This window comes from Rhinatrema bivittatum, chromosome 2, assembly GCF_901001135.1.
Source record: "Rhinatrema bivittatum chromosome 2, aRhiBiv1.1, whole genome shotgun sequence".
Classification (NCBI taxonomy): domain Eukaryota; kingdom Metazoa; phylum Chordata; class Amphibia; order Gymnophiona; family Rhinatrematidae; genus Rhinatrema; species Rhinatrema bivittatum.
Window position 1 is genome coordinate 228,769,211 of NC_042616.1, and position 27,356 is coordinate 228,796,566.

Here is a 27,356-nt window from a genome sequence, read left to right on the forward strand (position 1 = left end):
ATTGATGAATGGATTCCAATAACAATAAGCATTAGTGAATATGTGTAGTCTTTTGAGCAGATTGGAAAGCCTTTTCTGTTTTTTTGTTTTTATTTTTTTTTTTAACTTATTAATTATGCTCAGCCACTGTATTTAACCTTATTGCACTTTTGTGGTCTGGGTTACTTTTACTTTTCAAATTATTCTATGACATAAGTGAGAAAAATCAAAATAATGTCTGTTTAAAACACATTTGCTGCACTTTCTTATGGCAAAAGCCACCATTTTCTCCATAGCAGATCATAGCACTCATCTTTTAAAAACACTTTCCTTGCATCCTACTCAAGTAACCTAACACTCCCACATCTACATATGGATACAGCAGATTGGCATTTGAGGAATGAAGACTCAGCTCTGTGCATGTTATTTTAAATATGTTTTCAGATTTTTTTTAATTGAATTAACTATGCATGTTGATTTTTCTTTTGTTTTGTGTTTTGGTATTTATGTTTTATCTTTTACTGTATATCATTTTTTATTGTAAATCACTTTGAACTGTGTCTATAGTGGTATATAAATTTGTTAAATAAATAAACAAACAAATAAATAAATAAATAAATAACTATTATTAAAAGATGGAGAAAGACAACAGAGTGAGGACCAGAGAGTGATACTGATGAGCACTGAGAGAAGGGAGCCAATTGGGCTGTCTGCCTGAAAAGGCCCAGGGAGTTGACCAAGTGTTTTGGAGGATATTTAAATGAAGCCAAATAGTGATTATAGTATGGGCAAACATGTTTGGATTCTTTCCTATACTTTGTGCAGACATCACGTTATATGCATCCTCTGTTCTATTCCACCCAATATTGACATCAGCAGAGTGAGTTTGCATGTCTGAAAAGGGATAATGAACCTCATCCTCATGCTTATTGTAATGAAGCTGATCATGTATTACATACTGAAGAATGGGGGAGAGAGGCCTTAAAACCTGCATAAAGGTGGGTTATTTGGGTTTTTCTGGATGCGTGGGGCTTCTGATCATCTTTTTCTAAATTCAGGATATGATTAAATTTATTTGACTGAGACAGCAAATAACCTTTTGCCAAAATGTTTCAAAGTTTAATGCAGGGATGAATTGACCTCTGTGATATTTATGGGTCTTCAATGAGTATAAGCAGGTAGTCTTTGTTAGTCCAATAAAAATGTATGAGTCTGAATGCTAGCAAATTAAGAGCAAATTGGAGATATTTCAATCAGTGCTGTGTACCCTAAAATTAAGGAGATGTCGATGCATCATCAGAGTTAAAGCAGAGAACATCCTGTTATGCTTCCATGATATGAGTCAGACAAACAGGTGGTTTATTTTGTGTTAACTTCTAGAAGAGAACAGGAGTCATTAGAAAACATTAACAGTGAATTTGCTATCAACTGATGCAATTCTGATTGTCCTTGTTTGCTTTTGTTTCTGTTTTAGTATTGTAAGAATTGGCATTGGAAATAACTATCCCATATCTTATCTTACATAAAAAAAGCACTGTATTTGGACAGTGGCTGATGGATTTTGAAAATTCAAAGTAAAATCATAACTGATTCTATAATTTAGGGACTAATCATAAAAGATGTATTTATCTGTTGGAAATATTCTAGTTTAGGACCACAGTATAATTTGAACTACATTTTATAACATAAATAATGAAATAGTGAAAGAAGGGCTTGGATACCAATAGTACAATATCTTAAGCCTACAATCATCAACCACAAACTGTAATTGTCAAGGTTTTTTCCCAAATTCACCAGCCACTTTCACTTTGGATCGATTAGTGTAGGAAACCTGATATGCTAACCATGGCAGCATTACCATAGCTGTATCATCTTTAAAGTGGTCATGGTAACTTTGCCATGTCCTGCATGTGATTAGTTTAGTGCTCTGGGCATCATCATCATCATCATCGTTTTATTTGTGACATGCTTTCCCACCAAGAGGATTCAACAGGAGATACAGTTAGGGTAAATACAAATACAATGGATCAATCATAAGAGAGGTATTAGTATTAGGGGCAGATTGGTCTATCGGGGCTTCGGGCATGTCCCGGTGGGCTGGTCAGCCCAAGCATGTAGTTAGTGTTGGTCACAGTAACCCCATGCCTGTGGAGCCGCTGTGACCAACACCAACCACAGCAGCTCTTCTCTCCGTTTAAGGCTGTCTTTCAGTGTTCTGTCTGGTGGCTGCGAGGGCCTGCTCTCCCTCTCTCCCTCAATTAGCATGGGAGCCTGGCAGCAGCAGGGCTGGGACTTGCCCCTACTCTCTACACATACACCCCCCAATGCAGCACCATGACACAGGAAACACTCCTGCTGCTTCGCCTAGCATCCTGTCTCAGTTTCTCTATTCCCTGCCGGTAGGCAGGGATGAAGAAACACAGCTGTGGGTAGCCAGCGGGGATGAAAAATGTTGCCTGCTCAGCTCAGGGCCACCGCCGGAGCCCAGGCCAGTGGGGCCGAAGACCGAAGCTGTAGGCCGTCAATGAGGACGAAGACCGAAGCTACAAGTCACCGCGGGGCTGAAGACTGGAACTGCAGGTCACCAGTGAGGACAAAGACTAAAGTTGCAGGCCGCTGCTAGAGTCCAAGCTGGTGGGGGCCATAAAACAGCTGCAGGTTGCTGGAGGGAAGCAAAAAAAAAAGAGCTGCTCAGCTGAGGGAGGCCAGCAGGATGAAGAAACGAGAAGGAGGCAAACTGCATGATGAAGAAAAAGCTGAGCCACGATTGTAAGAAGGCGGTGTTTCTGTTTGTGTGTGGGTATGTGAGAGGGAGTATGCTTTTCCTTCTATCTGTCTGTGTGAGAGAAGGAGCCTGCTTCTATGTGTGTGTGAGAGAGAGGGCGCATGCTTCAGTGTATGTGAGAGAAGGAGCATGCTTCTGTGTGTGTGTAAGAGAGAAAGTGAGATGGGTGTGCTTCAGTGAGTATGAGAGGGAGCATGCTTCTGTGTGTGTGTAAGAGAGAAAGTGAGATGGGCATGCTTCAGTGTATGTGAGAGGGAGCATGCTTCTGTATGTGTGTGTGTGTGAGGGAGAGAAAGGGATCGTGCTGTGTGTCTCCCACACAGTGTGTGTGAAAGAGAGGGAGCATGTTTCTGCCTATGTGTGAGAGAAGGAGCATGCTTCTGTCTGTGAGAGAGAGAGAGGGGGGTGCTTCTCTGTGTGTGTGAGAGAGGGAGGTGTTTCTGTCTGTATATGTGTGAGAGCGGGAGGGAGTAGAAAATTTGTGCATCCACCTCTTGTTTGCTAATCCACAACATTTTATGATGACTGGAAATCGAACGTTCTCAGGTATGGAGAGCACAATATTTTTTATCTTTACTGTTAATATTTAGGTGTTATTTGATGCATTTCCCAAATACCAAAAACATAGTTCAAAACAGTAAATTTAAAAAAAATTGAGTTTTTAAATATTGGATATTCTAGTCATCAGCCTTTTTTAAATATTTGTTCATTTTTTAGTATGTATTTTTCTTTATATTTTCTTGATTTTATTATTTGATGTTTTGTGAGGAATAATAATGTTTCTGCTTTTCATTTGGCGTGTCTGCCTTGTTGTGGTTTCTAGTTCAGTTTTCGCACATTTCTATTTCTATTTTATGATGATGTGATAGGGTCAATATGTCGGCCCGGGGATGTAGGTCAAAACCCCAGAAACAAAAACTCCCCTGAACCAAAAAAATCCCAGGGAAGGGGGAAGAAAAACCAGGCGACACAGAGTCAGAGAGTCACGCTGGTTCCTTCCCCCTGTAGCATCAGAGAAACCAGAGATACGAGAGAAGTGGCAGAGAGGCCAGAAGGGTTAGACTTAAATTCCTTGCTGGCCTGTTTTGTGACACTTTTTGTTTTGCAGGGACTTATTGCATACAAAGAAGAGGACTGTGAAATAAAGATTGAGCTTCAAGAGTAGAAGCCAGTCTTAGTATTGGGTGGCTCACCAAAGTGAGTGCCTGCTTCCTCGCCAGCCACTGTGGGTTTGAGTCTCACTAGGGGAGCCAGTGGAGGAATTTAAAATTGAATGCCTTTGAACTTTTGACGTGCCTGGGGGTGTTCCTAGCCAGGTAACCAGTTCCTGGAAAAAAGAGCAGTGGAGTCTATCAGCTGGACAACGGCTGACAAGTGGTGGCAACAGTGGATTGAGACGAGAGCCAGAAGTGATTACCAGCAGGAGACAAAGACCCAGTTGTGGTCCAGTGGAGCCCGGGAGGTAAGTGTACGTGGAAGGGGGTGTGGGGGGTGGGTGCTGGTGGATTAAACAAGGCTGGGAAGTGAAAAAAAAAAAAAGCTAGACACAAAAGTCCTGGGGAAGGGAGAGCCAAGGAGAAGAAGGTGTTGCATGTGGGTCTTGTTTTGTTTCTTTTCAGACAGCATGGCAGCCAAGGAATTGCTGAAGTGGGTGGTTGAGAAAATGCAAATGCAGCAGGTGGCCACAGCCCAGCTACTGCAGCAGACGCTCGACCAATAAACAGGACAACAACAGGCCATGCTCCAGATGGTAGATGGACTCACCCAAGGCTTCAACAGGTTGATGACCATCTGGGAAAAAGAAGGTTCACCTAAGGTGAGACAAGAACCCCTTGGAGAACGAGGGGAGAGGGAAATTCATGGTCAAGCTGACCAGAGACTGAATTTCTACAGGACAAGTGGATGGCTAAGTAAGTCAAGGGAAATGGAGAACTTGAGCAGGACTGGAATTGGGACTGTTTGATGCAGCCTACCCCGGGGTGCAGAACATGGAAGTTGGTGGAACTGGGGAAAAATTTGTCAAGTTGGACTCTAATAACTTGGGGAAAGGAGATTGTTATGGCCAGCTGAGGAGAGTATGTTGGGATGTTAACCCCTCTGTTAAGAAGTTATTTGGGGGGCGAGGAAGCCCCAGTTGGGAAATTTTTAGTAAGAACCCTGATAGCAAGGGAGACACTAAAAAGGTTTTGAATAAGTTTGGAGGAGTTCCTGAACTGGGTAAAGGGGAAGAGTATGGACAGCCAAGAGGAGTGGCTATGGAGTCCAGACCCCTAGGTTCAAAGGAGGAACCCAGGGTAGGGGGGCTCAAAACCACATAAAGTAGAATCTTCCTTGAGATAGGGGAAATGGAGTAAGGCCAATATAGAAAAGTTTAGGCCTGATGTGAATGGCACAGTGAAAGGAATGTCCCTGAATATCTTCCAGGGGAAGGAAGAAAGGAGTGATGTTTTTAGGGCGTGTCTAGGATGCGGGATCTGTGGGCTTGCCCTAAAGACCCATTGGTGGCACTGTATAAAATATGGGTAGAGGGAAAACAAGTCCCTGAAAGTCTTCCACAAATATGTGGTGAGTGGGAGGATACAGGTGTTGGTCCGATACTCAGTAAGGCAAGTAACCCCAAAAGTGGTGCTGCAGATGGCATTCCTTGCTGTATTGGTAGAGACAAGGGAACCCGGGGGCCAAGAGAGGATCACAATAAATAGGATGGGATAGAGCAGGGAAAGGTTGTTTCCCAGCGTGATCCATTTTCTAGTGACCCTAGGTCCATAATGTTATGGTTAAGTGTGTTTTGGTGAATCCTTGGGTACTGTGGGAGATGACCACACCCACGGGGAGGAGCCCCATGAGGAGCCACAGCACTGGGCTAGACTCGTAATGCACAAAACACAGTTAGTTCTTTATTAAACAGCTTGCAGAGAGCCACCAGAGGTGGCATTAGTGAGGCCGTCTGGTAGTTGCAGTCTCAGGGACCTCGGCAGAGGGAGCGCTTCTCTCCTTGATGATGAAAGGAGGTTCCGCAGCAGGTCTCCCAGTGAGGAGATACTGTGGATGAGATAGACTGCGAGTTAGAGTACTCACTAGGTGTTTGCTGTTGGTATTCGATTCCACCAGGTATGTTGAAGAAGGTACAGGCACCGAGGCAGGGAAAGCAGGCCCTCAAGGAGCGAGTGCCTGTTCCCTGTAAGGCACCTGAAATAAAGCAGAGGGCCCCCGAGGAGCAGGTACCCAGGTTAGCAATTACCCCAAAGGGCAGAGAGAGAGCTTCCAGCGGCAGCACAGAAACGGCAGAGTAGCGTAGACAAGAATGAATTTGAGTCCTTGCTAACTCAATGAGCTAGCAAACTAGTGAAGGTAATATACACGGATGGTGTGATGTCAGCATGAGGGAACGCCCTCGAGGTTTGCGCCAAGGGTGGTATAAAGACATGGGGTGCGTGCGCACGCGCACCCTAGTAGGTACCTGGGAGGAGCAGTAGCGGGAGGCTGCACCATAGCCGTTCCGGGGACGCCGGAGAGGTCGGCTTGTAGACGCGGCGGTAGCCATCTTTCCTAGGTAAGCGGGAGGAGCCGTGAATAAGGTGAGGCAAACGGGGCAAAGCCGTCTTGCACCAATGGACACAACACATAAGAAGGTCTTGTCAATTAGCAGAGCCTGGTTGGGAGTATAGGGAGACAAGTACAGGGAATAATGGGATTGAGGTTCCCCAGGAAAGTTTTCTAACTACAACAGGGGTTCTAACTTTAGAGGGGCAAAGAACTGCTATGACCAGACAGAAGGGTGGGACCACTGACAACATATTAGTAGGGGACTCCCCAGGTAATGGTCAAAAGGGGGATGGTCCACTGGAGATGGAGTTTAGGTCAGCACTGAGGATACAGAGAGACTTACCTGAGGAAAAGCAAAGATCCAGGGTGAAGAGTAAAAGGAGAAAAGGAAAGAAAACCTTAACCCTGGAGGCTGAAGTTAAAAAGGAAAAAGGAATAGAGATGGCGGCTAAAGGTGAAGAGGACCCGGAGCCTAGAGGAAAGACCCTGGTCAGACAATTAACTGAGGCCATCCAAATGAAGGTAGAAACAGAGCTTGAATTGGAAGCGGCTCTGGGTATGCTGAAGCTTGAGAGGGAACAGCAAGACCAGATAAATCTGTTATTGGCAGACTTCCTTAATAATCAGACGATAGCGGGTGAGGAAATGGGACAGCTCCGGAGTGAGTTGCAGGAGGCCCACCAGAGGCCAGCTGACTCAGAGGCTAAGTGGTCAGATCAGGCGGAGGCACAGATGAGAAGCCATGAAGAGGTTGTGAGGACCTGGGAAAGAAAATATGAAGAGCTCTCATGCCTAGCAAATGCCCAACAGAGACTACAGCAGACTGCTGAACAGGAAGCTGCACATTGGAAACACATTTAGGACCAGAAGATGGAGGCACATGCTGTTCAGATACAGAAAATGGAAGAGAGTGTTCTACTTCTGCAGCAGCATAATTCAGACGTGCTAGAAGAAAGGAAATTATTGATGGTGCAGATGGAGGACTACACTGCACAACTAGCCCAGAAAAAGAGGGCTGCAATGCATGAGGATGAGAAGGGATGCAGAATGTGTGTACCAATGGGTTCAAAAGTTGCAGAAACAGGTTACAGATATACAGCAAGAAGTGGATGCCAAGAAACCTGAAACACAAGCCCCAGATACTGGAGCCCAAGCAAAGAGGTCAGAGCTGGAATCCTATGCCAGGGTTACTTCTGAGGTATCCCACAAGATGGACAGACTGGGGAAGCCTATGTGGATAATTTGCACATCACAGAAGATCCAGAGGAAGAGTCTGAGGAAGAGCGGCAGTCTGACTGGATAGCAAAACTGGAATGGGAGAGGGCAGAGAAGGTAAAACAGCTTCAAAAAGATCTACAGGAAACTTCTGAAGAAGCAACTCAAGTGGAGGGTGATGTTGCTCAAGCAGCCAGGGAGGTTGCTGAATTGAAAGCAGACTTGCAAAAGCCTCTGAGACAAGCACAAAGCAAACGGGGGGCGATGGGCGGACTACCCTTACAGATAGTATGTTCAAAGGTTTGTCACAGGGACAGGCATCAGAGGTAGTCCAAATGCAGAATGATCAGTATAGCCAAAGGGGACAGGTCTGGGAAAAGACTCAGAGCAGGAAGTCTATAGAGAGGGCTCCCAATTACAAACCTGGTCCAGAAAGGAAGGGGCTGGTGGGTTTTTGAAAGGAAAAGGTTTATTGGGATAAAAAAAAACCTTGGAAATGCTGATTTCTGTGCAGGGAGGGGCTAGGACTCTCACCAGAGGGTGAGACTCCTGAAAAACGGGGGGAGGTGTGTCACGGGGTCACTATGCCGGCCCAGGGAGGTAGGTCAAAACCCCAGAAACAAAAACTCCCCGGAACCAAAAAAATCCCAGGGAAGGGGGAAGAAAAACCAGGCGACACAGAGTCACGCTGGTTCCTTCTCCCTGTAGCATCAGAGAAACCAGAGATACGAGGGAGGTGGCAGAGAGGCCAGCAGGGTTGGATTTAAATTCCTTGCTGGCCTGTTTTGTGACATTTTTGTTTTGCAGGGATGTATGGCATACAAAGAAGAGGACCGTGAAATAAAGACTGAGCTTCAAGGACAACAGCCAAGCTCAGCATTGGTGACTCACCTGGGAGAGTACCTGCCTCCCACCCAGCCACGGTGGGTTTGAGTTCCACCAGTGGAGACATTTATAATTGAATGCCTTTGGACTTTTGAGGTGCCTGGGAGTGTTCCTAACCAGGTAACCAGTTTGGAGGAAAAAAGAGCAGGCTGACAGGTGACTAGAACCAGAAGTTCCCAGATGGTGGATATTTTTATCCTTATTAGTTATTTAATGTGTCTCCTTTTTTGAAATATTTTATTGGTGCTTGGGAAATATTTAAAAAATGTTCTAATGAGTTTTTATTTATTGGATGTTCTATCATCAGCTATTTTGAAATATTTGTTCATTTCTTTTAGTATTGTTTTACTATTATATTTTATATTTCTTTATTTTATTGTTTGATGTTTTATGAGGAATAGTGATGCTTCTTTTTATCCATTGCACTATATACAGAATCTGGCTTTTTGAGATTTTCAGTTACATAAGAACATGCCATACTGGGTCAGACCAAGGGTCCATCAAGCCCAGCATCCTGTTTCCAACAGTGACCAATCCAGGCCATAAGAACCTGGCAAGTACCCAAAAACTAAGTCTATTCCATGTTACCGTCGCTAGTAATAGCAGTGGCTATTTTCTAAGTCAACTTAATTAATAGCAGGTAATGGATTTCTCCTCCAAGAACTTATCCAATGCTTTTTTAAACACAGCTATACTAACTGCACTAACCACATCCTCTGGCAATAAATTCCAGAGTTTAATTGTGCATTGAGTAAAAAAGAACTTTCTCCGATTAGTTTTAAATGTGCCACATGCTAACTTCATGGAGTGCCCCCTAGTCTTTCTATTATCCAAAAGAGTAAATAACCGATTCACATCTACCCGTTCTAGACCTCTCATGATTTTAAACACCTCTATCATATCCCCCCTCAGCCGTCTCTTCTCCAAGCTGAAAAGTCCTAACCTCTGTAGTCTTTCTTCATAGGGGAGCTGTTCCATTCCCCTTATCATTTTGGTAGCCCTTCTCTGTACTTTCTCCATCACAATTATATTGTTTTTGAGATCCGGCAAAGTTCTACTTAGACTTTATTGACTCTTTATTCTGTATTTGGTAAGGGTCTGTCTGTGTTATGCCTGTGTCAGATGGAGATGAGTTATAATGTTAGGGTGTAGTTTCTGTGTTGGGATTTATAGCAACATGGCTTTTTATCTTTTTCCAAATAGGATGTGTATTGGTGTTTTAGGGTTGTTGCGTTCGTGCCTCTTCTCGCCCCTCGCTCCACCCTCTCTACCTGGGATGCGACTCCCTTTGGCTCTGACGGACAGTGCAGCCGCGGCTTCTCTCTGCCTCTTGGTCCCGGTTCCCCCGGGCTGGCCTGACGCTTCGGATCCGCCATGTTCCCGGTGACGTAGGGGCGAGTGCACACGCTCCAGACTTTGTGCAGGCGAGGGTGCGAACCTTGGGGGTGTCTCCCCGTAGTGATGTCATCCATCTGCACTTTAAAAGGTCTTTGTTTGCTAACCTCTAACGAGTTAGCAAGGAACTCCTACGGCACTTGCTTCGGCAGTCCACGATACTTGCACCAACGATCCGAGTCAGCCAGGGAGCCTGTCCCCACTGCTCAGCCTTTTCAAACTTACCAGGAGTACCTGCTCCATGGGGGCTCCACTCTCTCTTCTTGATTTCAGATTGCCAGAACACTCGGAAGACTCTTCGTTTCCTGGAAGCGATCGCGGACGTGAACACAGTGAGTTCTATTACATAGGAATCGGTACTCGCTCCACGAGGGCCTACATTCCTATTGCTCTGAAGACTCCCTTCCGTCCAAGACGTTATCGCAGGTACAGTGATCAAGAGTTACATTGGCAAGATTACAGATAGGAACCGGTATTCGCTCCACGAGGGCCCATGTTCCTAGAATCTTATACAGACTCTCTTCTACTCTAGAAGCCATTTCATATACAGCAATTGTGAGTTCTTATTACACACTGTTTGTGGGAACCAGTACTCGCCTACGGCTCCTGTTCCTGAATGTACTGAAGACTCTCTGTGCATAGAGACCATTGCAGACATCTACTATTGTGAGTGTACCATCTTGTATCCAGTATACCTTGTCTACTCACCACTTCTAGTCTCGCTCTACAGCTCAGCGACCCAGAGATTATATTCCAGTATCAGAAGGACTCCAGCCTTGCTGGACACAGCGATTCACTACTGCCACCTCTGGTGGTCCAGCTTCCAGTCTAATAAAGAACTATTGTGTTTATCTCACATTCTAGCCTAGCTGGTGGTTCCTCTCAGGATCTCCTCCTGGGGGCGCTGTCATCTCCCATCGGCCCAGGGATTCACCATTTCCTCTAAGTGGTCATTCCTTTCACCATTGTCACCTTGTGGGAGCCAACCACTACAGACCACTGACTCCGCTCACGGAAGTATTATATAGACAGCTACTCCTTTTTCTCTGAGACTTACCAGCAGCTTATATATATATATACAGATTGCTACTCCATAGCGGGGGGCATGATAGACTGCTATCTCAATAGCGAAGTACTATATACCTATTGCCAACTCCTCTTCCTTGGAGAGTTGATCCATAAGAGATTGCTACTCCTTAGCAGATTATACAGCTTGCCATTTCCTTTCCTTACAGGAATATGTAACAGCAATTCGCTAATAGAATTACAGATAGCTAACTCCTCCCCTCTGGAGGAGCAGGTCATGTCATATCGCTACCCCTTCCCCTTTCAGGAGCACAGCAGAACAGCTTGCCAACTCCGCCCTCCTGGTGGAGTGAGCGAGAGCAGATTACTAACTCCTCCCTTCTGGAGGAGGTGAGCATAACAGATTGCTAGCTCCTCCCCTTTGGAGAAGGAGAGCGTAACAAGGGTGTGGTGTCATAGTTTGCGTGTTGCCTTTTCATAGGTAGGGTTGTTACTGTTAGAATGTTGGCAGTTAGTTCTTTTTGGTATAGGAGGTTTCCTTTGTTGTAATTGTAATTTATTTTACTTACGGCTTTCTGGGTGCCAAGCCCACAATCAGTGTGTGTTACAATAGGCCTAATGCCATATGGGTTCCAAGGTTCTTTTTACTTTTTTTTTAACAGGATTTTCTGGTTGGCATCACAAAAGTGCATGTAAATTTAGTAAACATGTTGTAATATTTTTACTTCAGAAATGAAGTATGAATGTACTTTTACTTATAAAATCTTATCACAAATGTATAATTTTTAATTGGGTGTGTGGAAGGTGGAGCTTGGGCTGGTGCATGGTTTTCCTAGGGTGCCTGGTGTCCTGGCTCCACTTGAGAAAGCAGAATTCCACCTGGAGTTGTGCTGTCAAAGGCCAAGCTCTCCCTAGCTGTGATACATATAATCTTGGCCAGGGCTTAATTTTTTCTTTTTCTTAATCTCTGGAGGAAGCCGGAAGTATGGATCACACCTGGTACCCCCTCCTCCTCAAGAGTCGGTAGGCAGACCGGTGCCTGTGGCAGTGTTTCCCACCCAGTGAGCCTCCAGACCTGATCAGGTGTGCCACGGAAAAGCCACCACGGCCTGATGCTCTGATCCAGGGCACCACCTGGGCTCTGCTCTCAGCATCTTCCAGCAGCAAGAGACACCAACAGTGGTTGTTAAACTGATGGGAACTTTCTGAGAACATGTGTAATCATGCATGCCTCTTCTAGCTACAGCACGAGCCCTGGAGCGTGGTAATTAGTGGGCAGCATGCAGGGCAGAGATAGTTGGAAACCACTTTGTCCAGCACACACAGTGCACATAGCCCCTTCTCATCTCCCCCATTTGAATCCTTGAAGCCTCTACTTATCCTCAGGCTGAGTAAGACAGGTAGAGTGTGCACTGAGCACTGGATGTGATTCAGTTTGAGTGCTGGGAATAGCAGCAAAGGAGTTCTGTCAGCCACATGCAGCAGCCAAGGTAACTAACTGAGCCAATTGCTCACACAACACCAATTTCTCCCCTTTTGCTTGGGAGCTGATACATTGTGACAGGTTGTCTTTACCCCCTCTATTCAGTTTTGGAAGAGAGACTGGTGGGGCTTTCAGTGCCCTAGTCCTTTTGGCCATATAAATCCTCTCCATGTCTTCAGTGTATGCTCCATGGAGGTTGGTGTGTCACATAACATTTTTATAAATGTAGGTTTGCTTTAGGTGTAAAAAAGTTGGAAAACACTTGCCTAGGGAACCATAAAAGCAGCAGACTCTATGTGGCACACAGCCAATGGAGGATGGCTACTGTAATAGAAAGGGAGGGGATGAGCCAGAAGGAGGTGCCTGTGTGCAGTGCTAGTGAGGCTTCTGTCTGAAAGGGCCGGGCCGAGCTCTGAGAGAGGGGCTGCTAGCTGGCTGTAGAACCAGTGAGTCTCTTTGAGGTTGAGGGTGCCAAGAAGGGTTGAGAATGGAAAAGAGAAGGGGCTGCTTCAGTCTGAAGAAGGGCTGGCAAAAAGCATCAGCTTTTACATAGTGACGCGGCAGTGCTGGAGCAGGGAGTACTCCTCACTGAATGAGAACATGAGTTGCAGCACAACAGCAAATGTCTGCATGTGTGTGTGTCTTTGTCTATATCTGATTGTGTGTCTCTGAGCCACTGGTTGGCAGTGTGGTTGTCTCATTACTTGGCAACTGAACTGATTGGTTGGCAAAAAGACGTTAACACCAGACCAGAAATCCCGGATATATTTATTTATTTATCTATCTATCTATTTATTTATTTGTTTGTTGAGTTTTATATACCGTCATTCGGTAGAGCCATCATAACCGTTTACAAAAAGTATATGAGAGATGTTACCAAACTTGGGAGCATGGTGGGGTGAGAGACTGGCCGATTGCATGGCTAAAAGTGAGACTGCAGCTCAGTTTGTTCACCCTTGGCCTAGGATGTGCTCTACTTAGTTGTTTAGGAAAAATATGAAAGTTATATTGGGAGATTGTTTTGTATCAATTCTGCCAGGCTCCACCTAATGTGACGGTAACTCTCAATGCTTTTGGGAGCTGTTGAACCACGTGTTGCACAGCATATGAGTGAGTCAGATATCCAGTGGGCTGGTTTTGAAAAAAAACAAACCCCGGGCTGATATTTTCCTGCAATCTGCCCCTGATCAGTATAGTTCAGACAGTTCAAAAAAAGTCAATAGGTTGCATAAGACAGGTAACAGTATAGTTCATTAGCATTTAAATATAAGGGCCAGCAAGTTCACAGTGGTACAGATGATTAGGTAACTGATTATAGGATTTAGTGGGGGTTCAGAATTAGTGGGTAGGATGGAAATGGGTTCCCATGATAACCACTGTCTAGGAAGAGGTTTTCAGATATAACTAGATCCAAAACTTTATCGCAGCTAGCCACAAGCAGCTCTATATGAGGAACCCAGCAAGTCAACTCTGCCATTCCAGATGCACCCCAACATGTTTGCCTATAACATTCAACTAAAAACTAACTTCCCCTTCCCTCCTCCAATGAGAAAGCATGCTGGGGTGTCACCCTCATCCAGGAACTCAGATCTACATGAGTGTGTATCGTATATCACTGTGTCTCACAACTGGCCCATATATTCATGCAATACTGATCTCACGCCCTGAAGGGAACCGAGAAGAGGCAAAACATCAGCTGGCCCACATTAAACTGATACATAGAAAAAAAAAATGGCTACAGAGCCAGGTGGGGTGGTGCCAAAGTCAACTCTGAATTTATTCCAAAATCTGGTTTTACCTACAAACGAGTAAAACTGATTAAATTCCTTAATAAACAGAACTTTAACAATTCAGAAAACAAACAAACAAAAAACAAACCTCAGAAATGGAAAACTCTTGTATTTCATTATGTGGGAATCAAACGGAAGAGGCTGCATGGAATTACTTCTCAGCCTGGTAAATCAATGTAGCCATGCAACAGACCACCATGCGCTCCCCATCCATGTTAGTTCCCCTGGCATTTATATTTAAAAACAAGCTCCCTATTGCTGGAATCAAAATTCTACTTATGTTTGAACTCCACAGAACCAGAGTACTGCAACTTACCTACTGATGCAAAAGATACTGAGTCCATTCTGTGCCAGGCGTTGGGGGAAGGTGGAGACATTAAACCCTCTAGCGTGTCCTCCTCCTCTCTTGTTGTGGGGTGGGCGGCAGCAGGAGTCGCGTTTATCCTGACGTCATCTCCTGCTGCAGGGGGCCAATCTCATGGTAAAAGCTGTGAGACTGGCCCCCACGGCAGCAGGAGATGACATCGGGATAAATGCGACTCCAGCTGCCCGGGGTTAGGGATGTGTATTGCCACCCAGCAGATTGGACAGGGGTTTGGTTTATCCCTGCCCAATCCGATGTTTGACTCTGGAAGCAGCGTGAGGTGGTGGCTGTGGTAGAGGTGTTTTGGAAGGGCACTTTTTGCCGCTTCAAAATTCTGCCTCCTGAAGCCGCCACCTCACCCTGCCTCATGATAGAACTACCTCTGCTGGCAGCTTGTCCATAACTGCTAATGAGGCATTGCTAGTCCTGCTTCGGCACTGATTATGTATACCTGGCCACCTAAAACACATCTGTCAGAGACATTTATGACACCAACTTTGTCTGAGGTACTGACAATGGCCCCTGAAGGCCTTAGGTGGCACTAAATGCGTGTCTGGCAAGAGAAAAACACAGAAAGGCCATCAACCATCATGCCAACCGCATGAGACCTCTGGGAGCAGTAGGCCTATACATTCAGCACTGCGTCTCGTGTACTATGGAGGCAGCTTGTTGGCTCATGAAGTCATCAGCTGACAAGTTTCTCTAGACTTAATATTTTACACAGAGAAGATCATTGACAGTGTAGGATCACAGTTGCCCTGCACAACACTAACTGTAAAAGTGACTTGCACCACATGAGGCATAGTGTAGAGGACAGCAGTTCTTCCTGATTCCCCACACGTTGTGACAGAGCAAGGGCCTGCAACCATTAAATGGAACTATCTGCAAGTTGTTTGGTGCAGGAATGCTCAGCCTATTAGGGATGTGCAGACCAAAAGTTTAAGTTCATAAGTCCATAAGTCGAAAGGGGGGGTCATTTGCGGTCAATATGGACATATGGAGAATTCCATAAGTTGAGTCTATGTCCATATGTGCAAATAAAAATTTAAAACCCCTCACCTGCCTTAATCCCTCCCCCCCCAAGACTTACCAAAACTCCCTGGTGGTCCAGCGGGGTCAGGACGCCATTTCTGAACTCCTTTGCAAGGAGCACGTGAGGTCGGCGTCACGTCGGAATGACGCGGCGTCACGTGATTCCCCTCGGGTCCGCTCCCGGACCCTCGTTGGGCCCAAAAGGCACTTTTGGCCAGCTTGGGGGGGGGGGGGGGGTCAGGAGGCCCCCCCAAGCTGGCCAAAAGTTCCTTTTGGGCCCAACGAGGGTCCGGGAGCGAACCCGAGGGGAATCACGTGACGTCGGCGCCACGTCGAAGTGACGCGGCGTCACGTGATTCCCCGCGGGTCCGCTCCCGGACCCCTCGTTGGGCCCAAAAGGCACTTTTGGCCAGCTTGGGGGGGGTCAGGAGGCCCCCCCAAGCTGGCCAAAAGTGCCATTTGGGTCCAAAAAGGGGTCCGGGAGCGGAACCGCGATGGACCACGTGACGTCGGCGTCACGTCGGAGTGACACGGACGTCACGTGATTCCCCGCGCGTCCGCTCCCGGACCCTCACGGAACTTTTGGCCAGCTTGGGGAGTTTTGGTAAGTCTTGGGGAGGGGGGATTAAGGAGGGTGAGGGGTTTAAATTTTTATTTAGATCAACAATCGCGATTTCCAACGTATTCAACGTAGCTATGTTGAATACGTTGGAAATCCGATCGTTTATGCCTCATCACTTTTTTAAGTTAAAAAAAAAAAAAAGTTGTGTTTTACATTTAAGTTCAAAACGAATGCACACCCCTACAGCCTATGTGCTTTAAGGGTGGTAACAGATCGCACCAGGACTTTCAGAGAGACTAGCTATTGCTCCAAGCAAAATACTCAGCATATTTTCTGGGTACATACGTACGTACATACAGCTGCACCACAAGACTATCAGTGAGCCATAGCAGTCAAGGGCTTTGCAGTACCCAGACATCTCAATATCTCTATAAGGCTAGCTGTGATGGGTAGTGTGAAGGCTGGAGGTTCAAACACACCTAACCGGTGGCTTCTATGACATCAACCTTTGCTCAGGAGAGATGTGTGAGCTCTTGGAATAATTACAAACTATATGGTGATGGTGATATCTCCAAGCTCATAGGAAAATACGAGTGAAGGCAGGACGCCATCTGATTCCCAATCCTGCCTTCACAGAGCCAGACGTGCATCCTGGTGTAGGCTCGCTGAGAAACTAACTGAACCTACGTGACATCACAATGGCCAAGACCCTCACCTTCTGCACATTATCATTTACAAATTGCATAGGTAGATGTAATATGGTGCATGTGTGTTGTGGTGCATGCAACCACCAAGAGGTATACTACCTTGGAAGGACCTGTTTGCATTGTGGGAATGCAATCAGGTACCACAGGTCCTTTACCCAAGTCTGTAAGAGAAGGCGTGCTACTAGAGTACTCTGTTGTCAGCAAAAGGTTTGCCCACTGGCTCCAATTTTCAGGACAGGTAAATCCTGTCCTGGTTTGGAACACATTACATGCAGGGATTTCATCAGATTTCCCAAGCCAAGATAACACTATCAATACCTGTATGCATGGGAGTAAGACCAGGACTAGATCAAAATATCCAGGAAATCTGGATGCAGTTGGAAAACCAAGTCAGCAGAGGCTCTAAAACTGGTGACACTGTGATGTCAGCTGTGTCTTGCCATGCCCATGTATCAGTAAGCCAACCCAGTACAGGTGTATAACTTCATATGCACACATTTGTCAGCTACAGAACAAGGCAGTAAAATGGGAACTCTGTCATTGAAACCGTTAACTGTCTACCTGTACCTTTAGATGGTGCCTTTAAGCATCAGAGCTATTTGATATTTACAGCATTTCTAGAGCTGTAGTTCTCAATGCTCAAGGACCAGCTGGGATGGAATCACATTTGTGGCATTATCTCATCCTCATGTGTGCACTAGGATGGGGTCAGCAGGGGAAGGTCGGCAAGCCACATGGCGCTAGCTAGGCCAAACTATGAACTCTGTGTTGGCAGTCATTCACAAACTCACGTGCCACCAGGCCTCATTTTGTATCAGTATGAGGGAGACCACATTATGGCAGCCCCATGTATTTTATGTCATCTTTACTTTCACGACTATTTTCTCAGTACACTGTATGGCTCCATTGTCAAGACAAATCCTGAGTAGGCATACGTGTTTTCTGTTACACAGTGACCCAGACAGAGAAGCAATGAGAGAAAAAAAGATGATAGCGAGAACAACAGTAGCCTTCCTTCCCTGGAAGGAGTTGTGGTAGGTGAGGCCTATCGGGCAAAGTAGCACTGTATAAGATTTTGGCAAAGCTGTGGCCACTCAGCGTGGTGTCCTTTGCTCATGCAGGGACACATGAGCGATCCGGGGGAGATCAGGAACTATATCCATTCACAGTCCATGGCGTAGAGCGATATTATGGAAGACACAGCAGAGCAGCACTATATCTCCAACTTTGGGTGGGGCATACAGTAAAGCTCCACTCGTCTTGTCCAAACAGCGAAAACGACTTTTGAGAACTCTGAAGGTGTGTTCAATGACACAGCGGGTAGCACATAGAAACACGTAGAAAGTGTATAGTGCCTACTCACACACTAAGCTTTAGGGCCGGTGCATTGTTTGCTGTCACAAGATTATCAGGCTTCTGCAGCATGGGGAGAAAAAGCCAAGCCCTGGGTAATGGGCTGCTGACATTACAAGCCACTTGTCATGGCAGCTATGCTTTTCCTCCCCGCCAGCCATCCCCCATGACCATGCCATTTGCCCCAATCACATAGCCAGAGATGGAATATAGAAGGAAGAGTCTCTCTTACCTATGAGCCAAACTTCACCATACAGGATGTTCTCAAACTTTTCACACAGACGCGATTGCATAAGTATAAAGGAATTGGGTGCGGCTCCCGGGTATCTGGCCACCACATCAAGGATGCGCATTTGAGTATCACAGACCACTTGCACGTTGATGGAGTGGAAGAGCTTTCTGTTGTGGTATATCTCCTCCCTGTCACGGGGTGGAATGTTGGCCATGTGAGTGCAGTCGATAGCTCCCAGAACACTGGGAAAGTTTGCGAAGATATATATGCCTCTGTCCATGTCCATCAAGTCCTGCCTGTCCCGAGGAAATGCTATGTAGTGATTCATGCGGTCAGAGACAGCTGTTATGACCTGGCCAGACAGTGGGAAAAAGTGGTTTGGGACATCTCCCCCATGGCCCCTGCTGTTGTTTCAAAGGAGCCGCTTGCCATGAAATGCAGGGTGGCCAGCAGTTTGGTGAGATCAGGCACAGCATGGGACCTTTCAGTGACCGGATCTAAATCCCCTCGGATTTCTTCATATAATTCCAGGATAGCCCGAGAGCTAACCACAGAGTCCTCTGGCATGCCCAGCATGGATGTTCATGGAGAAAGGATACGCTCCCTGTATCTCCTGCTCTGTGGCCTCCTGTGTGACAGGTGCTGTCTTGCTCCCTGACCCTGTGGGAACTATGGCTCGGCCTCTGGTGCAGGGACTTGCCTAGGAGGGCTTGGAACTGCCCTTGCCTGTTTTTGAGGTTGCTGCTGTTGTTCCGCTTGTTGTTGTCTGCGGCGAGCCTCCCAAAGCATCCGGTACCCCCAACAATTAAGCTTGCCAGAAACATTATGTTTCTGTTATAATTCCTTTTTTTATCACGTGCGATAATTGCTGCAATAATACCCCGTGTTCCTCAATATAGGCCGTGGAAGCTTGAAAGATTGTACCGCAAAAAAAAAAAAAAAAAGTGTAGTTATTTCCAGTGTTTAATCCCACAATAATGTACGTTACTCTATTGCACTCCACGCTAGCAGACCCTCATTTCCATTTACTCTACCCAAACTCCTCCCACTTGAATACTAAATGCTTAATTTGCATACGCATTTTGCGTTGTGTTATCTATTGCACGCATTAAGGCATTATCGCACGCGATAAGGCCCTAACGTGAAATGATAAATGACCCAGTATATTAGCTGTAAAAACCTGCTTTTACACCTTCCCTAAGTAATCTTTAGCATCATATAATAAGCACTATTGAGAAAAAAATCTGATATCTTATTGCTGATGGCAAAATGTTTTCCTTAAATTTTGCGTAGTACCCCCAAATCTGGTTTCTACAAGAGCTGCATCTAAGATCATTTTCATGTCCAATTTGTTAATTTTCCAAATGTTGAGTTCACAGTTTTAGAATCATTGATATCAAGTCCTGAGGGCATGCTTTGGCTACTGCAATTGACTAGATTAAGCATAGCTCCCTTATTAAATTGTCAAAGTAAGATGCAGCTGCATTATTTGCTCACCCATTTGCTTAACTTAAATAAAGGTTGGTGGCTGGGCTGCGTGGCAGTGAGCTCTCCTGCTAATTATCAGTGTATTTGTTTTACAGACAATTAGCCACCTGGTTCATTCTCCCATTGAAGTCAGGTCATCATGAGTTACATCTGCTTTCATGACTCTTCAAACCCAAGATGTAATAAAAAGATGATGGCTTTTATTATATTAAAAAAATATGTCCAGGGCAGTGTATAGGTTGTATAGCACATTATATTTCAAAGGGAGAGTGGGTTACATAGCACTTGCTGTGTCATTCTTCTGTATGTTGCACAAGATAGGTCTGAATATAAAACTGTTTTGTGATTACAAAATTCCTATAGTTGACAAATGATTGAAGTATTTCTGAAAAAAGGGTGATAACATAAGAAAAAAGTCAAACATGATTGGTCACCATAGCTTTGTAGCAATGTAATCAAAAAGATAGAAAGTTGCATCCCTTTGTGATTATTATTACAACATTTGCATATTAAAGTTCTTCAGACAGCAGGGTGCACATTTCTTGTTTCAAAAAGTGAAATAAAATGTGACATAAATTACACACAAATGTTATGTCCTTCTGCATATGCTATGAACTTGTACATATATACAAACAATCATGCATTAAAGTTGGCACCAATACCTGAATACCTGATCAACAATGACTAACATAGGCAGCCGTGATAAACCCTGCCACATCCCTCACCTTAGCCAGCCAACTCAAAAACACACCACACAGCACACTGGATGTAAATCAACATTTCTCACTACTGGGTACCTGAAACTCAATAAGAGATTATCAGCAGAGTCTGACCAGCTACTGTGAAGCTAGCAAGATGGTCTCAGCTGCTCCCCTTCTGTGCCAGACCTGTCCAACCTTTATCACTCTAAGCCTAATACACAGTTACCTGGGCATCCTGCCTTATTTTCAAGCAAGAGTACCCCAGCGCTCAGCAGAGTTGTGCTTTTTCCCTAGCCATCTGGCTTTCTGGGGACTTTTGACCCCTCAAATTCACCAGCTGGGCAGGTCTATAGCCTTCCAGATATTTGCTGGCATGACAATCCTCTTGAAAACCCTACCCCTGTTGCCCGGGAACGCTGCCCCTAAATGAGGCTAAAATACTCATTCTGTTGTGAAACATCAAGTGAACTTTTAGCCATATTGAGAAAAGGTAATTTTCAGAACATTTATGAGGGTATATCACTTTTTATCCATGTAAATAGCTTTGAAAATTGTCTTCCCCAGTACTTAACAGAGACTTGGATTTTTTAAACTCACTAGCAGACATAATTTTGTTTTTCTTTGTCATTTTCTTAGCCCTCTGCTAACACATCAACATCCCTTTCCCCTTCCTCCTTTGCATTCACGCCAGCATTGTAATGAAATCTATGATTCACTTGTATGTTCAGGCAACATAATTTTTTAGTTTAGTTTAGTTTGGTTTCATGTCAAACTTGACATTCTACATTAAATAAGTATTCCAAAGTAGATTACAATATAAATGTGCAAAAATTATACAAAATACATAAGCAATAATAAAATAAACTGCATAAACTTAAAAACCTTACTAAACAGCAGCATAGGGATTTGCATTTGTTTGAAATGAATAGGTAAAATATAATGAATGAGACCTTTTTTGTTTCATTTGTAGAGCCCTGAAACAAATGCCCACATATTTAAGTGAAAAGTATGCTTCCCATTGAAAAGGGCTACAGTGAAACTGATAACTATAACAACCAATCATTGCTTGTGTGAGGTAGCAGCTGGGCAAGAGCTGAGGAGGGATGGAGGACCAATCAGTTTGAAGAATATTTGTTAACTAGCCTATAACTGCCATCTGGATCAAGTGATGCTGACGTTCTCCCACTGAAAAAGGTCTGAGCATATGCAAAGAAACTCCATTTTCTCTGTTGCAATTTGCATGGAAAGCTTGTCATGGTAACATAGTAACATAATGAATGACAACAGACAAAGACCAAAAGGCCCATCTAGTCTGCCCAGCAACAATTTTTGGCTTTTCAGAAGCTTTCTTAGAATCAAAGAAAAGCTTTAAAAAAGGAGGAGGATTTTGGCATTGGCAAATGTATTTTTCTTACCTTCACTTTTGCATTCACAGGGCTTTCACTGTGAGAAAGAGACAGAGGGACTGCTTTCTGCCTCTTCACTGGAGCAGGCAGAAAGCAGTTCACTACCCTGCTCTTGCTGTACTCCAGAATTTACATTTTGAGGCTCTTGCTGCTTCTCTGCCTTGCTGTCACACCGCAGACTGTACACCCTGGAGAATTCTTACCTCTGTGGGTGACTGTTTTACCACTCTCATGGTGCTTTAGGGTGTTCAGGTGACTCTTTGTCCTGCTTTATCTCTCTCTCATTTCCTTGGGGTTTTTTTTTTTTGCTGCCACCTTTACTGCTTCATTCCCCCTTCATGATGCCTTATGTTGTTAATACCACTCTTGGTGCCACTTTGCCCCTCTCGTGTGGCCTTCAGGGGTACCGGCCACTGTTGTTGGTCCCCTCTTTTGAAGCCTTGGGGTGTTTTTCCACTCTTGCTGCTGTTTTATTTCTCTCACAGTGCCTTGGAAAACTGCTGCCACTGCTGGTACCCTTTTGCTCCATTACAGTGCCTTGGGCTATTAATGCCACTTTTGATGCAACTTTGTCACAAGTCTAGAGGCCGTGGCATTCTCTTCCCTCTTCTGATCATGTCTATCCATAGGTTTTAGTAGAACTGATTAGAAAATCCTAATTTTGGAACCCAAAACAGGCTGCATAGCTTTCCCCACTGATTTTAATGGAAAACTAAAAACAAATGGAATGAATAAACAAGTTTTTTGTTTGAAACAAGCCAAACAAATGGAGGCAACTACAAAATGAATAAATGAACTGAAATGAAAATTATGCCTCTGACCTAACTAAGGCCTAGATTCATCATTCTGCTATATGTATAGCAGAATAATGGCCCGCGAACAAAAAAGGAGTGGGGGTGGGGGGCGACAGTGTGCAGCCGGCCACATCGCGGTGGCACTGCACACGATCGCCCCCATAGCGCCACGGGAAAAGCTGTAGCTATTTCCTGCAGTGCTGCCGGCGGTGATGTGAGAAGCATTATCGCTCGCAGTGCTGCGGGGCCATAATTCCGCCAAAACCCCACCCACACTCCTCCTCTTCCCTTAATATGAATAAGTACCACCGCAGTGCGTCTGGTATCACGTGTGGTAGGTCATTATCGCAGGTGATAAGGCCCTAGTGCACGCAATAAGGCCACATCGCAGCTTGATGAATGAGCCGGTAAATGTGCCATCTCATCCTGGAAATGCCTGCTTGAATAACCATATTTTTAATTTCTTTGTGACATCAGATACCGTCATTTGGATCGGAATGTCTACAGGAACCAAGTTCCATAGTCTAAGGGTAAACTAAGCTGAATGACAATTTGATTCTAATTTTATACGCGTGGTGGAAGAACCTGCACTCTGTAGGGCATTCCGAAGTGCCTGCCTCTGACCTGCTTATTTTATTTTGATCCGATGATAAAGGAAGAATTAATTAGCTTCTGAAAGTTAGTGAAGAAATATATTATTGTTAGTATTTTTTTGCTTATTGACCTTCATTGCTCAGCACATTTGTTAATAATCATATTTATAGAAGACAATAATATTCATGTTTCATCTTTGCGCTGTTGGTTAGCATTATTCTAAAGGAAGTTCTCTTAGCAATCCATGTTTTATGTGTAGTCTATTTAAAAATAATTCAACCCTTCCTCACCGTATGGATAGAACTTTCTTTCATAGTCCATAGCTTGATATATAGATTTATCAATAGGGAAAACTATCATTCCTCACAAGAAGTATGTCGAGAGCCCTTTCATTTCAGAATACTTCTCATTCTGGCTAGGAACAGTGAGATATAAATCATTCTTTGTTTATATTGATCACTGAGTGACACTGGTGGTATCCCTAATATACATACTTTAACTTCAGGTGTAATGATCCTTCCTGCGACTGTTGACAACAACTGTATTATCTCAGTCTGGTATTTCCTCAGTTTATGCAGGTCCATGGGGTGTGGAACAATATGCCTTCTTGCCCTTTACATCTGTGGCAAAGAAAGGAATCAAATATTTTCATCTAAATGGTTCACTTGGGCTATAATGCATCCCATCTAATAGTTTGAATTGTGCTAAGTCTGTTGTTTTTCTCATTTCTTTTATTCCTTTAGGGCAATCATTTCACTCTTCATCCCTCAATGCTCCCACATCATGTTCCACTTGTTGCCTTATGCACTGCATACTTTCATGTCTACTCTGGGCAACAATGAGCATATTCTAGAGATAAATTGATGACTATCCTTTCATGAAAGAGCATTTTTCAGATATGAGTAAGCTGGGTGAGCCAGTTATTTTGATTTCTGGCACCTTTATGTTTTGCCCAATTAATTGCCTCCTGCAGAGGGCTGAAAAACAATCTCCTTGTTGTAGTCCAACCGTAAATTCACTGGGAAGAGCAGAGTATATTTAATATTTAGTAGACTTTATTTACTTCATCAAATGTTTATTGTCAGTTCCAACTTCTTTTGGTCAATTGGAGGTCATTGGTCATTACTACACCATTGCTCCTGGGTTCTTCCTGACAGGAGTGAAAAGACAAATCTTTCATGGCCCTCAAGGCAAGGGTTCCCTGGAGGTCCAATGCAACAGTCCAGTAAAATGAACACATACCATCACTGCAAATGGTGTTCAAAAATAAAACCTTTTTACTGGTAACTTAAGAATCACAGTGAGTACACTTTCTGTATATTTAGTGCACATTCAATACAAAAAATTAAAGTTCCAAACATCATAGTCTCAGTCATATGTATGCCATAGTAGTAGGTACTCTTGGTTAGGGAATCCCTCCCTGGGCGCATCCCTTGGTAGTACATGAGCCCAGCGTAACGTCTTTAGACGATCTCGTCGGGGAACCACGGTCCTATCTTGAGAGAGGACCGCCAGGGCGGACAGGCGAACCTTACTAGGGTCTTCTACATTTCTGGGTGAGAAAGGTAGGGTCTGAACATATTATTAATGGGTGTAATGTGAGTTGCCCGTGATGTTGAGACTATTTTCTAGATCAGTGGTTCTCAACCTTTTTTCTGTCGGGACACACCTGACAGATGGTTCTCACATGCGTGACACACTGACCCATGATCGTCACAGGGCTAGATGTAAATGTACAGTTTGCATCCACGGGAACCCCCCTGATCCACAATAATGGATGTAAAGCAGAATTATGACATTCCCCATTCAACTCACTCTACAAAAAAGATATTCTGGTTCTGGTGTCATCTCAGTAACAGCAACTCAAACTCCTTCTACTTTCAGGCTCAATAGCCCTACTTATGAAAAGACAGCAGTTTACCACCAATGCATGTCCTCTTGAGAAAATGCAACAAATAAGACTGATAAAACACTTACATGCTAGTAAAATATCTCTGTAACAGACACAGAACCGACCTAACATACTCCCAGGATCTGTAGTAATGCACATAAACTAATCCACACACAGTTACACCTGTATTATGGAACTCACTCAAACAGGAGCAACCTATGAAAAGGCAACACTACAAATATTAAATCAGGCCCTAAAAACCAATACACCTCTTATTAGGAAAACAGAACTAGCAAGCAGCTATAGATCCCCACACAGAAATAATTGTAAAACTATACTAATAAGCAGAATAAATGTTTCACAACAACTATGAACAGAATAACATCCAACAATTAAAAACTCATAAAAACTATTAAAAATTCTCCAAACACCAATAAAATATTTCAAAAAAAGCAGACACATCACATAATATTAAATAATTAAAATAGCAGTCAATCAAGAAAAATAAACTTAAAAAGCCACCTTTACTTACCCCCTCCAGCAGCTTTCCTACTCCTCTTCCATGCAGGCTGTAGCACACACCAGAAGCATCAGTAGTGGCTAAGTTCTATACTCATGGTCCTCTTCCTTAGGGCCCATGTCTCTCACACACACACACACCATACCAGTCATGCCCCCATGACCAGTTTCTGTCTCTCACACACCAATCATCTCCCAGTCTTTGACAAACACACCAGTCACCTTCCTGAACAGTTTCTCTCATGCCATACACACACACACAGGCTTCCCACTCCCGTGTTCCACTTACATATATGGGCTTCTCACTCTCATAATCACTTTCTCTTTCTCACATACACTCACCAGTCTCTCACTCCCATGCTTGTTCTCTCCACATGCACAGGCTTCTCATTCCCATAATCACTTTCTTTCTCTCCCACATACACACACACCAGTCACCTGATCTCTCTCATGCATACACACACAGGCTTCCCACTCCCATGTTCTCTTTCAGATATACAGGCTTCTCACTCCCATGCTGTATCTCACACACTCCCAGTTTTCTCACTCCCATGCTCACTCTTCACATGTACAGGCTTCTTATTCCCATAATCACTTTCTTTCTCTCTCTCACATACACGCAAACACACACCAGTCACCTGATCTCTCGCATGCATATACACACACACATAGGCTTCCCACTCTCATGTTCTCTTTCAGATATACAGGCTTCTCACTCCCATGCTGTGTCTCACACACACACAGGTTTCTCACTCCCATGCCCACTCTTCACCTGCACAGGCTTCTCATTCCCATAATCACTTTCTCTCTCTCTCACACACACACACCAGTCACCTGATCTCTCATGCATACACACACACACAGGCTTCCCACTTCCATGTTCTGTCTTACATACACAGGCTTCTCCCTCCCATGCTGTGTCTCACACACACCCAGGTTCTCACTCCCATGCTCACTCTCTTCACATGCACAGGCTTCTCATTCCCATAATCACTTTCTCTGTTACACACACACACACCCAGTCTCTCTCTCATTTCCATGCTCGCTCTCCACGTGCACAGGCTTCTCATTCCCTGAATCACATTCTCTCTCTCACATTCACATACACACCAGTCACACCGTCACCTTACCAACCAGTCTCTCTCATATACATGCACACACACAGGCTTCCCACTCCCATGCTCTCTCTCACATAATCAGGCTTCTCACTCCCATGCTTTCTTTCACATACACCCCCACAACACCAGGCTTCTTACTCCCATGCTTTCTCACATACCCAGATTTCTCACTTCCATGCTTTTTCTCTCTCTCTCTCTCTCTCACACACACACATCCCTGACTGTCTCACACTCTCACATACACATCAGTCATCTCCTTGAGCAGTCACTTTCATTGTCTCTCACATATACACATACATCAGCTCTCTGACCAGTTTCTCTCAATCACACACATACTCTCGATCAAATACATTCTCTCACTTACACACAGGCTCTCAATCACACACATTCTCTCACTTACACACAGGCTGGCTGGCTGCTTCTCTCTCTTTCTGTCACTCACTTCCTCTCCCCCCCCCCCCAGCACAAACGGTAGCTGCTCCTCCAGCCCC